We start from the raw sequence: 14,849 nt of genomic DNA, 5'->3' as shown, positions 1-14,849 counted from the left end.
GCAAACTGTGCGGAACGTCCTGTACACTAGCACTATCCTACACGCTAGGGACAATTTACAATTTACAAATGCCAATCAACTTACAACCCTGTAGGAAGGAACTGCAGATCCTGGTTTAAACCGAAGGTAGACACAAAAAGCTGGAGTAACTCAGTGGGACAGGCAGCATCTCTGGAGAGAAGGAAGGGGTGACGTTTCGGGTCGAGACCTGAAAAAGGGTCTTGACCCAAAATGTCACCCATACCTTCTCGTCAGAGATGTTTAAGAAAGAACTTCAGATGCTGGAAAAACCGAAGGTAGACAAAAATGCTGGAGGAACTCAGCGGGTGAGGCAGCATCTATGGAGAGAAAAAATAGGCGATGTTTTGGGTTGAGACCCTTCTTCAGACTGATATTACTTGAGTTCTTGTGTGCATATTGACCTATGTATCAATCATCACTGAAGAAAGGTCTCGACCCAAAACGTCGCCTATTTCTTCTCTCCATAGATGCAGCCTCACCCTCCAGAATTCCTGCTGAATTCCTCCAACATTTTTGTCTACCTTCTCTCCAGTGATGCTGCCTGTCCCGCTCACTTACTCCAGCTTTTTTGTGTCAACCTACAACCCTGTACGTCTTTGTAGTGTGGGAGGAAAAATGAGCACCCGGAGAAAATCCACGTGGTCACAGAGAGAAAGTACAAACTCCATACAGACAGCACCCTCCTATAGTGTGGTAACCAGTACTGCATGTAGCATTCCAGCTGAGATCCGACCAATGTTAAAGTCGGAGTATAACTTCCCTGTTCTTGTATTCATTGCACTATCCAGTTGAAATCAGCATTCCAAATGCCTTCCAAATCCCATTATCTACCTATGTTACCACCTTAAAGGATCTTTAGACTTGCACCACAAGGTAGACTTTCACACAATGCTCCCAAGGACCTTACCATTCATGGTGTGTGTCCTAGCCTCTTTAGTACTCCTACCTCACGCTTATCTGCATTAAACTCCATCAGCCATTTCTCAGCCCAATTACATCAGCACATCAATATTACCCTCTGGCCTAAGACTACCTGACACACTATCAACAATTCCACTAATCTTTGTGTCATCTGCAAACTTACTGATCATACCTTCTACATTCACATCCAAATCATTTACAAACATTGCAAACAGCAAGGGTTCCAGCACCAATCCCTGTGGAACACCATGAATCATAGGCACACAATCACAATCACACTATCTAATCACAGATGAGCTAATTTTATTGTAATATTGTCATATCTAATCTCAGATGAGCTGGTCATATTGTTGCTCTGCTAGAGTGCAGTATTATTATTTGGGGCTTAAATGGATGCACATCACAATCAATTAACCCAGATATTTGCAGAAGGTCAACAATTTTTATAAATAAATGTGCTGCACTCTCATGTTTCTAGTGTTACTCAGCAATGAGTGATACTTTTTTATCAACTCATTATAAATGTCAGCGCCGTCTAACATTCATGCTTCAGGCAGAATCTCCCACTTTTCACAACCTAGGTAGAGATTTCAGTGCTGCACTGTTGGAGGGGGCAGTGCAAAATGGGTGTTGCACTGTCAGACGTGCAGCAATGAAGGAGCAATGCAATGCTGCAGTCCTGAATTTTGCGCTGAAAAGATTACTCATAGTTCCCGTAAAAAAAAAGGGTTGTCCGATCTAAATGAATGGTAGAAGTTAGCAAAATCTCTACAGCATTGAAAGACTTCACCCCATTTGGTCTTCTGAAATCTTCTGTACCAAGGTAATTCACTGTATCTGAATGTAGACTCAGGAAAATAATTTGTCATGTGGAGAAGGTTATCAATTTCATAACGGGGACTATTTGAAAGATTTACGTAGCATTGTATCCACAGCAATGATTCTACATCATGCTAATCACAGCGAACAAGACATTAAATAAGCTCATTCTGCAAAAAAACGTATTTCCAATGCAACTGAGTTGACTGGTAAATCGTTTGTGTTATTTATGTTGCAAAGTGCTTTTAATTGTTATGTTTCAAGAACTGGGTTAATCACTTCAGATTAATTTTGTACTGGTGCACTTAAGATGTTTTACAGGATTCATATTTAAAGCACTCACTGTTAATTCTTCCTTGTTGATCCCATGAAGCCAGTTTTGGGGACGATACAGGAAAGGATTGTGCTCCTGTGATGGATGTTGATATTATAATAACACATTCTCAATACAATAATAGATCTCAGCTACAGTATAATCTCTTCATATTTAGTAGCTATTAGAGGAGATTCATGTTCAAATGGTTAATAGATATGACATTGCAATACATAAGTGATTCAACAGTTTAAGGCGGCATGGTGGTACAGTGGTCGAGCAGTTAACGCTTCCAGTGCCAGAGACCTGGGTATGATCCCGACCATGGGAGTTGTCTATACGGAGGTTGTACATTCTCTCCGTGACCGCCTGGATTATCTCCCAGATTGGTTTCCTCCAAAGATGTACAGGTTGCCATAGAGGGAGTACAGAGAAGGTTCACCAGACTGATTCCTGGGATGTCAGGACTTTCATATGAAGAAAGACTGGATAGGCTCGGCTTGTACACGCTGGAATTTAGAAGATTGAGGGAGGGATCTTATAGAAACGTACAAAATTCTTAAGGGGTTGGACAGGCTAAATGCAGGAAGATTGTTCCCGATGTTGGGGAAGTCCAGAACAAGGGGTCACAGTTTAAGGATAAGGGGGAAGTCGTTTAGGACTGAGATGAGAAAAACACTTTTCACACAGAGAGTGGTGAATCTCTGGAATTCTCTGTCAAAGAAGGTAGTTGAGGCCACTTCATTGGCTACATTTTAAGAGGGAGTTAGATGTGGCCCTTGTGGCTAAGGGGATCAGGGGGTATGGAGAGAAGGCAAGTACGGGATACTAAGTTGGATGATCAGCCATGATCATATTGAATGGCGGTGCAGGCTCGAAGGGCCAAATGGCCTACTCCTGCATCTATTGTCTATTGTCTATTGTCTATTGATGGTATATTTTACAAGTTATACACATTTTAAACTTTACAAAAAACACTTTTACTCCTGCACCCATTTTCTATGAATTGAATTGAATTGAATTGAATTGAATTGAATTGAATACCTTTATTGTCATTCAGACCATACGGTCTGAACGAAATTTCGTGCCTGCAGTCATACATACAATCATACAATAATAACAACAATAAACACAAATTAACATCCACCACAGTGTATCCTCCAAGCACCTCCTCACTGTGGTGGAGGCAAAAATCTTAGGGCTGCAGTCTCTTCCTTCCTCTTCTCCCTCTGCGCTGAGGCGATTCCCCACCGGGCGATGGCACAAACAGTCCCGCGGCTCACCGAACCCCGCGAACGGGCCGGTTCAAACACCGCGGCCCGGGGTGGTCGAAGCTGCCGCCCTCCAGTCCAGCGGACGCAGCCGCTGGCCCGCGGCTGAACCCAGGACTCAGGTCACCGCCGCCAGAACACCGTCCCAGCCACCGGAGCACCGTTCCAGCCCCTAGCCGGATCGCCCTCACGTGAGTGCCGTTCTTCCCTTGAGAGGTTTCTATGTTTCTATGTTTCTATGTTTCTATGTTTGTAGGTTAATTGGTATAAATATAAATTTGTCCCTGGTGTGTGTTAATGTGCAGGGGATCGCTGGTCGGTGCGGACTCGGTGGGCCGAAGGGCCTGTTTCCGCGCTGTATCTCTGAACTAAACTAAACTAAACAGTCCCTATACTTCTCTACCCAACCATCATAGTTCATTCTGAAGTTGGCCTTTATTAAAAGAGAAATTTCATCCTGACTTTGGACATTAGCCCTCACGATGCCTCTCATAGAACATCCTTGGCCGGTAGCATGATCCGGAGGTCAGTTGAGGACATCATTATGCCAAAAACAGCACAGGCAGCACTGAGTGGCTGCAGAATTGTTAGATGGAGAAATAGTGTATATATTCCAGGAAAACCCAAAGAATTAATTACTGTGTGGATGATTTAGATGCTTCAAACTTTAATGGAAATGAAATAACCAATACCGTTGTGCAACCTGGTTGAGGAAGTTAACTTCTGCCACACTTCCTACACTCAGTGTGAGTTCCAAGCTGGTTACGATTCTTATCTATGACTGTCTTCTGACATCCAATGGTCTAATTAAGCTTTGAATGCAATGTCAGAAGGTGCAATTAAAGAACCTGGAAATTCTTTTAGGGGAAATACAAGCCAATTATTTATTTCATATTGAAAAAGAGAACAGTTTAAAACAGTGGGACAAAGCCAGAATGAACATATATACTGTACATGTATATACTGAGGACAATGCACACCATCAACTTTTATGCCTTAACCCTTTGGAAAGAATCCACACAGATTTCATTGCTTCATATATTGTGGAGGTCGGTCGAGGATGTGCTGCTGAGAGAACAAAGAGTGGCCCGGTATGAGGGGGCCGGCGAGTATGAAGAGGGACCCATTCTGGGGGGCTGCAGAGAGAACAAAGAAGGACCTGGAGTGGGGAGGGGGGTGAGAACGATGGGACCATTGGGACTACATTGAACACTTTGTAACTGTGTCGGCACCCTGTACATGGCAAACTTTTGCACTCTTGTGTACGGTTTGCAAAACAAGGAATTTGATTGTGACATGTCACGTGTGATAATAAAGTCTCATTCATGCTCACAGCTACAGCTGAGCAACGGAAATGACAATAACACTTAAAGATGAACACACCAACTGGCCCCTTATTGCATTTGCCTAAGCCTTTTTCTATCAACTCTGACCAGAACTTCCAACGAGTAACTTAAAATGTATAAAACAAACATTGGTGGTAATACAAGGGGTGTAGCATATGCCAGGTAAAGTTGTTGAACTATTATACAGAGAGAGCTAAGGTAAACTAGTTTACCACCAATTTATTCCAAGTATGATATCTCCAGTTGAACATGCAGCAAAATAAGAATCTAAATTATGTTGCATTGTAATACCACTTACATCCATTACTTGTAATTCTCTCCCTGGAGGGGTGGAATATTAGAAGTGAATGTTTCCAGGGTTCTGTAACTGACCTGACCAGCGCTGAAACATGATTTATTTTACTTACTGACGTAGAAGGAAATCAGAGGACCTTGATATGATGTCTATTGCAATGTTGTCGAAAAGTTTAAAAAAAAGAGCATCCCATGTTTCCCCACCACCCTGTCCCCTCCCACCCATATTCTTCCCTCTGGAATTACATTTCACTCCTCTTCTTTCCTCGTGTCACCCTTTAGTCTCCTTTTCACCTCTAATCTTTATCACTATCTCCACCCATCTGCCGATCACCCCACTCCCCCACCTTCACATGTATCCACCTATCACTTTCCAGGCTTTGTGAAAGGGAGGATCCACCCAGTTGGCCCGAATAGCCCACTGCGGATGGAGGACCCTCGCCGCAGCCCGGAACCTGCCCGGAAGGCTCGGCTCGCCCGCCTACCATTTGGACGGAGGGCCGGTAAGCAGACCGGCTGCGGGAGGGACTGCATTGCATCAACGGTGGAGTGAGCGGCTGGTGGCCCTGCAACAGCCTGGGGCTCGACTGGACCGGTTGCCGCTCCCAGAGGCCGAGCACACGGATCGGATGTGGCCTGCAGTGGCAGAGGACTTTACGGCTACGCTTGGACAAGGTCGACCCTGCAACACCGCCAAGACAACGGGCCTTCATGGTCAGGTCAAGAACCCTCCACTTACAAACTGGGACTTGGAAATGGTGCCAAACTGGCGACCCTGTATACTGTCTAAATGTACCACTGCCATACACCTATACTGCATCTGAGATGCTTATCTAAGATGTATCTAAGTGTTTATGTATAATGATACTTGTACTGAATTGTATACAAAAATGAATTTCAGTGCATGACAAATAAAGTGCCATACCTTACCATACCAAACCCCTACCTCTCTTTTACAACTTTCTTCCACATACTTCATTAGTTTTATGAAGGCACCCAACCTGAAAAGTCATTTGTCCATTCTCTCCACAGATGCTGCCTGACCTACTGAGTTCCTCCAGCACTTTGTGTTTTGCTAAAGATAAGTGTTATTAATAGAGTTCTGCATTTGTATAATCAAGATGCAGAAACATATATAAAAATCTAAGTCGTCATCAAAAGTTGTGTTATCAGATACAGGGTTACACAAGTTTTTGTTTGTCCTGTCTACATCATGATAATAGGTTTATCTAATGGGCCTGTCACACTTAGGCGACTTTTTAGGCGACTTTTTAGGAGATTATGCAGTCACCACTTGGTCGCCACATGGTCGCGGGTGGTTGCCAGGGAGTCGCCTTCGAGGAGTTCCCGCATTCTGGGAACTAGTCGCGGCCTCATTATGGTCGCCGCAAAATGTTCAACATGTTGAAAAATTAGCGGCGACTAGAATGAAGACGCCATGAAGTGTAGCAAGAATTCTCGTGCCGTATGTGCGTCACAAGGAGGTCCTAGTGGGTTGTCAGGAGCTCGAAGGTTCTCTTAGGTTCTCATAGGTTGTAGCCGGTGCTGACCGGTGAATTTCATTGGTTCATTGGGGAAAAAAACGTAAGCAGTAGTTTTCAGAACCAAGGATAACCGACCGGTAATGTTAAATGTCCGCCGAGCTTCACAGTCGATCTCCGGCTTCTTAAAAGTTGTCTGGCTTCTTAAAAGTTGTCTCCACTCCTCCCTCCTTCACTCCCCTTCTCCCCCTCCCCCTCTTTTAAAGGACTCACCGTACACTGTGCTTTAGCCATCTTAATTACAGCGCCAACTATCCTGTACATCGCAGTGTGTGTCTGTATCACCTTGGCTTTGCATCGTGTGAATTTCAGACAGCGCTCCCCCCGCCTGCCCTGTCCCCCGCTTTGACAATCGCCGGCAGACGCCTGAAAAATTGCCTAAGTGGGACAGGCCCATAAGGCTTTCTATCACACACAATTGCAGAGGGAAATTATATTATAAAAATACCAAATGTAAAATAATGTTGATAAACATTGAACATAGAAACGTACAGTTTGGGAATATTTCCTTCAGTCCACAATGTCAACTCATAGCTGATAGAACATCTAAGTACCATAGTACCATAATGTCCATGATGATAAATCACAATGAAATTGGGTCTTCTTCTTCTTCTTCTTCTTTCGTGTGGCATGCACAGCTTAAAGTTGTAGGACAACTTGTTCTATTTGATCTTCTGTTTGTGCACGTCTAGTTGATTGCATTAGTCGAAACAGGGCGGACCACGTGAAGGTTGCAATCTTCCACCCCAATTGGGTCTTAAAAAGACTTAAAGTACTGGAGTAACTCATTAGGTCAGGCAGCATCTATGGAGAGCATGGATAGGCGAGGTTTCAGGTTGGGGCCTTTCTTCAGACTCTAGGAAACCAACATGTTATAAACCAGCATCTGCAGTTCCTTGTATCCACAAATGTGGCATCTTATTGGATGGACAGCATATATCAAAATGACAGGGAAAAGTCACAGATGTTTGTTAATTGTGGAGATAAGACTGAATATCAACAGATTGCTGCTTATTAAGCAGAATGGGCTACATTTATACATTTTGTCCATTATTGGCGTGTGGTGAAGTGAGCTACCAGGACACTTCCAAAATATAGGTTCAGAGTTTTTGGGAAAATATTGGCTGTTTACATTGAACATCTGGCATTTCCCAATGCATGTGATGACATGTTGCAGGATTTTCAAAGTCCTAAACTTACTGCTCATTTTCTGCCAGCCAGTTGCTGGTTTCACTCTATCACCAGAATCCAGCAAACCCCAGGAGTAGGTCATTCAGCCCTTCGAGTTGTACCGACATTCAATATGATCATGGGTGATCATCTAAAATCAGTACCCCGTTCCTGCTTTTTCCCTTGTTTCCTTTAGCCCGAAGAGCTAAATATTTACTCTCTTGAAAACATCCAGTGAATTGGCCTCCACTGCCTTCTGTGGCAGAGAATTCCACAGATTCACAACTCTCTGGGTGAAAAAGTTTTTCCTCATCTCAATCCTAAATGGCCTGCCACTTATTCTTAAACTGTGACTCCTGGTTCTGGATTCACCCAACATCAGGATTTTTTTTCCTGCATGTTGAAATTTGCTGAGATTCCCCAGCATTTACACTGGGGAATCATCTCTTGGATCAAATGGTTGGGTAGCCCTGGCGCAAAAATTCATGGGCCCATTTATTTCAATGGGGATTAAACAGCTGCAGGGCAGAGAGATCAGGAGATGGTAAGCTCACACATCTAAACAAGTTTAAAAAAATATATATTAATGACGTCGGAAATGTGGTGACTCTCAAAGGTTCAAAGGACAGTTTATTGTCACGTACCAATTAAGGTACAGTGAAAATCGAATTACCATCTTGTACCAATTAAGATAGAGTGAAATTCAAATTACCATCTCAGTGTAATTTACTATTCTTACACTCTTGCATTTAAGTATAATTGTGCCTGTGCAGTAGAATTTCTACTGAACTGTATGCAAAAAAGGAATTTCACTGTACCTAGGTACATGTGACAATAAAGTGCCATTGATAGTTTCAAGCGGTGTCATAATGTTAATAATTTGTTCAATTTAAATCCATTCAGAATATGAGAAATATTCAGAAACCTTGACAGCTATGACAGCTGGCAAATCTGTGGCAGGCCGTCGAAGGTTGCAGGGAATGCTTGTGGCTGGCGCTTGTCCTCACCACATCACCTCATTATGTCAAGCCACATTAGGCAGGTAAATCAGCCTTCTGCATTCATTGGAGGTCAATTCAAGTGAATAGTGGCCATGGGTACTGATTATGGACAGTGGCCTGTGGCAGGAAGATCCATGCCATGATGTGAAGTTAAAAAGGGGAGCATTACAACATCAGCAGAGTGATAGACCAGGAGCCTATATTATTCACCAGTGTCTGCCATCGTGTTATTTTTCATTCAGGCTTGTAGTGCTACGCCTCCTGGTTCTATCTTTGGTTCCTCAGCCCAAATCCAGTGGCCGTTGCCAAACGATTAAAGTGTTCTGATCACCATTCTCAGGATATGACCTAACACCTTTTCAGATAGGCTGACATGTGTTGGGAATTAAAACAGAAGCTATTTCTTAAGAAACAGAAAACCGGTTATGTGTTAATCCAGCAGCCCACAGGCTATGTTGCAATCGAGCACAGCAAAACCAAAACCTGGGCATTGCCAGCAAGCTCCAGTCTGTGGGTCGTCATGCCATTTGGATTGTTGAAGCTGCACAAACACAGTCATTTATTTTCTGTATCACCATGTTGAAAATTACTGACTTCTCTTATCAGTATTGGAATCACAATGGATTTACATTCCAATTATGAAATGATGGTGGTGGGAGGAGGGCCTGCCTCACGATCGTACAGAGAAAGAGGATGTTTGATCCATGAAGTCTCAGTCAGCTGTGTTTGCCTGATAATGAGCCACTGTATTTACAACAGATTCCATGATGGGCGTCACAGTGGCGCAGCAGTAGAGTTGCTTCCTTACAACGCCAGAGCCCCAAGGTTCAATGCTGGCTAGGGGTGATATTTTTTGCTAAGTGTTTAATCTCTCCCTGTGAGCACGTGGGTTTTCTCTGGGTGCTCTAGTTTCCTCCCATATTCCAATGATGTACAGGTTTGTAGTTTAATTGGCTTCTGTAGAATTTTAAATTGTCCCAAGTGTGTAGGATGGTGCTTGTGTATGGGGTGATCAATGGTCAGCGTGGACTTGTTGTTAATGTTTCTTTCCACTTATTAGTTCATGCCAGGTTTGTAGGTTAATTGGATTCGGCAAGTTGTAAAATTCTCCCTGGTGTGTAGGATAGTGTTAGTGTACGGAATGATCGCTGGTCGGCGTGTAATTGGTGGGCCGGAGGGCCTGTTTCTCTTCTGTATCTCTAAAGTCTAAAGTCTAAAGCCTGAATGTTGCCCAGCTAGTCCTGCACTCAGGCATGGACGGTTTCATTTGCGGAGGAGTTAAAAAAAGGAATTGAATATTGCCAAATCATCAGCAAACATTCCTACTTCTGAACTCATGACATTAAGATCATTGATGAAGCAGCTGAAAACAGTGGGACCGAGGGCACTGCTCTGAGGAAGTCTTACAGCCAAAAATGAATTTATGCCTCCCCATATGAAAAAGGAACTTGAAACTTTTAGCTTGAAGTGTGTCCAAATTTATGGATTCATAGTACACCCTAGCATACTCACTCCATGACATAACATACAGCCATGATCATTGACAAAGAGAATGAATACAAATGAAAGTCATCAGTAAGAACCCACGAGTTTGCTCGGCACTGCCTATGGTAAAAACAGAGAATGTAAAAACAAGGAACTACAGGTGTAGGTTTTTTATATAAAAATACACAAAGTGCTGGAGTAACTAGTGGGTCAGGCAGCATCTGTGGAGAATGTGACGTGATAGGTGACGTCTCGGGTTGGGACCCTTCCTCAGACTGATTGGAGAGGGGTGGGGGGGGGGGGGGAAGAAGAGAGCTGGAAGAGAGGAGAGGCTGGGGCAAAGCCTGGCAAGTAGTGCAGGTGATAGACACAAAAAGCTGGAGTAACTCAGCGGGACAAGCAGCATCTCTGGAGAGAAGGAACGTTTCGGGTCGAGACCCTTCCTCAGTCTGAGGAAACGTCGACCTTCAGTCGACCTGAAATGTCACCCATTCCTTCGCTCCAGAGATGCTGCCTGTCCCGCTGAGTTACTCCAGCTTTTTGTGTCTTATCTTTGGTTTAAACCAGCATCCGCAATTCCTTCTTACACAAGTAATACAGGTGAAGGGGGTTAAGCAGATGCTAGGACAAAGGCCAAAAACTAAGGTGGGGTGGGAGGAGGGGGTGCGGCGGCGTTTGGTTAGTTACTTAAAATTGGAGAATTCAATGACTTTGGTAACCTTGGTTTGATATGGATTATTCTAAATATTAACGCATCTCTGTTTGCCCAAACGATTACTGCAATGGACTGATCTACTAGTGGATCGACCAAAAAATACCTGTGGTTCCTTGTTTTAACATTCTCAGCACTCCATGGCACGTTCATGTTTGATCAATCAAGCAAATCAGTAGTTAGACACAAAAAACTGGAGTAACTCAGCGGGACAGGCAGCACCTCTGGAGTGAAGAAATGGGTGACGTTTCGGGTGGAGACCTTTCTTCACACTGGTTAGGGGTAAGGGAAACGAGAGATATAAACGATGATGTGGAGACATAAAGAACCATGAATGAAAGATATGCAAAAAATTAACGATAATAAATGAAACTGTTCATTGTTTGCTGTTGGGTGAAAATGAGAAGCTGGTGTGACTTGGGTGGGGGAGGGATAGAGAGAGAGGGAATGCCGGGGTTACTAAGTAAATCAGTAGTGTTCATTTAGATTTATATCACTGTTGGATGTTCAAAGTGTATCTGCCAGCACTGCTCAGACAAACCTTTCATTAATAAATATTCAGTTTTATTGAGCAATGTTTGCTTCAGTTACATTTATAGTTCAATCTAAATGACATATTTTAAAGCATCCAATTAATTACAAAACAGATATTATTATTTATAAAGCAAATGCAGCCCCAATTTAAATAGAAAATACAACAGATGTAATGAACATAACAAATATAACACATGATTATCTCTTAGTTATGCTGCAGCTCTATTATTCACATCTGTTATAACTTGAATGGGAGGTCCCTCCAATTCCAGGAATTGGTCCCTGATGCACTACTGGAATGTTCACATCAGGAACAGTGAGGGGAAGGGCTTGAAATCAAACAATAAGGAAACATTTCTCAGAAAATGTATCAAGGAGCTATGTTATTGGCAGGGAGACAGAACAGACTTTGAACACGTAATCTAAGATGATTGTTATATTGCTTGAAACATAATTTGCACTGAGATTTTAATGCATTCTGTGAGAATCACACGGATGTTAAAATTGCCAGTATTTCCAAATTCTAATTAACAGCAAGTTTCCTGGCCAATATCTTCCCCTCAGTTCGTGCCTCAAAAATGTAGTGTACATCACATTGCTCAAACTTGCTGACTACGCAGAATAGTATAGCACAGGAACAGACCCTTCGCCCCACAATGTCTATGCCGAACAAGATGCCAACACCAACTATTATCTGCCTGTACATAATCCATATCTCTCCATTCCCTACATATCCATCTACCTGTCCAAAAGTCTCTTAAATGCCACTTCCGTACCAGCCATCATCACCATCCCCACAAAGCATTCCAGTAATCCACCACCCTGTGTGTAATAAACTTGCTCTGCACATCTCCTTAAAACTTTACCCCTCTCTTCTTCAAGCAGTGCTTTGTAGTCTATATTACTAAAAAGTCTGATCTTGACCACTTCCTGTTGTTATGTATATTGATTTTAGAAAAAATGCTGCCACTTACGGCTGTGATTTTTGGCCATCTTACTCAGAATCCCCCTCCGCTGCGCAGGACAAGAGGAATTTTCCCATCGATGAAAAATAAAAGAGTTATTAGTGTATAAAAAATGTAGAGATTCTCTTTCCTGAATGCCACGTCCCTTCCGGAGGGACTATAAAACCCGGAAGTGTTGAGTGCCTCAGTCAGTCTCTGCATGATGGGGGAGCGAGAGGGTCACGTCTCTCAGTCTGAGCTGTGAATAACACTGAACACATGTCTACTAAACTGTGAGTGGTTTTACTGACCTGTCAGTGCCCTTAATGTGGTTTGAAAATATAGTTTGGTAATGCTAAAGCTGTGTTGCCTTTGGTTTGGAAATGCTAAAGCTATGTTGTCTTTGGTTTAGAAATGCTAAAGCTGTGTTGCCTTTGGTTTGGAAATGCTAAAGCTGTGTTGCCTAATTAAAGTTGCCTTGCCTAATTAAAGTTGCCTTGCCTAATTAAAATTGCCTTGCCTAATTAAAGTTGCCTTGCCCAATTAAAGTTGCTTTACCTTCTATATAATTAAAAATCTAATCTGGACCACTTTCTGTTTGCGCTTTATATTGATTTTAGAAAAAACGCTACCATGTACTGCTGTGATTTTTGACCATCTTACTCAGAGTCTCCCTCCGCTCATCAGGCACCGAAGATTTTTTCCCATCAATGAAAAATAAGTTATTAGTGTTTAAAAAATGTTGAGATTCTCTCTCCTGTCAATCACGCCATGAAGGCCATGCCCCTTCTGGTGGGAGGGGGGAGGGACTATAAAACCCAGAAGTGTGGGCGTGGCTCAGTCTCTGCAAGATGGAGGAGGGAGAGGTCATGATTTGCTGTCTTTAGTGGCCTTGCACCCTGCTTGAAGTGGTATGAAACTTCACTTGAATTTGGTGGCCTTGCACCCTGCTTGAAATGGAATTTCAAGGAATAGCCGTGAGTCAACTGCCAGCCCACCAGCCGTGAGTGAGTGAGCTGCTAGCACAACAGGCTTGAGTGACTGAGCCGCCAGCCCAATAATCCATTCGGCCCACAATGTCCATACTAACCCTCTGGAAACCAGTCCCTTCAGCCCACAACACCCATACTGGTGCTCCAGAAAGCCCCCCCCCACCTCCACTGGCCACCAATATTGGAATTGATGGAGAGGTGGAATATTGCGTTGGGGGACCAGCCCTCACATGTGATGCTGGGACTCAACGCGACCTACTTAGTCTAGTATTAGATATTTCCATCCTGGTAAAAAGGTTCTGACTGTCTACCGACTGTCTATATCTCTCATGAATGTATATACTTCTGTCAAGTTTCCCCTCAATCTCTGGTGATCCAGAAAAAAATAATCCAATCAGTCCATCCTCTTCTAATAGCTAATAACCTTTAGTCAAGGCATTTCTGGATTAGAAACATAGAAACATAGAAATTAGGTGCAGGAGTAGGCCATTCGGCCCTTCGAGCCTGCACCGCCATTCAATATAATCATGGCTGATCATCCAACTCAGTATCCCGTACCTGCCTTCTCTCCATACCCTCTGATCCCCTTAGCCACAAGGGCCACATCTAACTCCCTCTTAAATATAGCCAATGAACTGGCCTTGACTACCCTCTGTGGCAGGGAGTTCCAGAGATTCACCACTCTCTGTGTGAAAAAAGTTCTTCTCATCTCGGTTTTAAAGGATTTCCCCCTTATCCTTAAGCTGTGACCCCATTGTCCTGGACTTCCCCAACATCGGGAGCAATCTTCCTGCATCTAGCCTGTCCAACCCCTTAAGAATTTTGTAAGTTTCTATAAGATCCCCTCTCAATCTCCTAAATTCTAGAGAGTATAAACCAAGTCTCTCCAGTCTTTCTTCATAAGACAGTCCTGACATCCCAGGAATCAGTCTGGTGAACCTTCTCTGCACTCCCTCTATGGCAATAATGTCCTTCCTCAGATTTGGAGACCAAAACTGTACGCAATACTCCAGGTGTGGTCTCACCAAGACCCTGTACAACTGCAGTAGAACCTCCCTGCTCCTATACTCAAATCCTTTTGCTATGAAAGCTAACATACCATTCGCTTTCTTCACTGCCTGCTGCACCTGCATGCCCACTTTCAATGACTGGTGTACCATGACACCCAGGTCTCGCTGCATCTCCCCTTTTCCTAGTCGGCCACCATTTAGATAATAGTCTGCTTTCCTGTTTTTGCCACCAAAATGGATAACCTCACATTTATCCACATTATACTGCATCTGCCAAACATTTGCCCACTCACCCAGCCTATCCAAGTCACCTTGCAGTCTCCTAGCATCCTCCTCACAGCTAACACTGCCCCCCAGCTTAGTGTCATCCGCAAACTTGGAGATATTGCCTTCAATTCCCTCATCCAGATCATTAATATATATTGTAAATAGCTGGGGTCCCAGCACTGAGCCTTGCGGTACCCCACTAGTCACT

The sequence above is a fragment of the Amblyraja radiata genome, chromosome 2 (assembly GCF_010909765.2).
Source record: "Amblyraja radiata isolate CabotCenter1 chromosome 2, sAmbRad1.1.pri, whole genome shotgun sequence".
Taxonomy (NCBI): Eukaryota; Metazoa; Chordata; class Chondrichthyes; order Rajiformes; family Rajidae; genus Amblyraja; species Amblyraja radiata.
The sequence above is the reverse complement of the archived record's forward strand: the minus strand, read 5'-3'. Positions refer to the sequence as shown.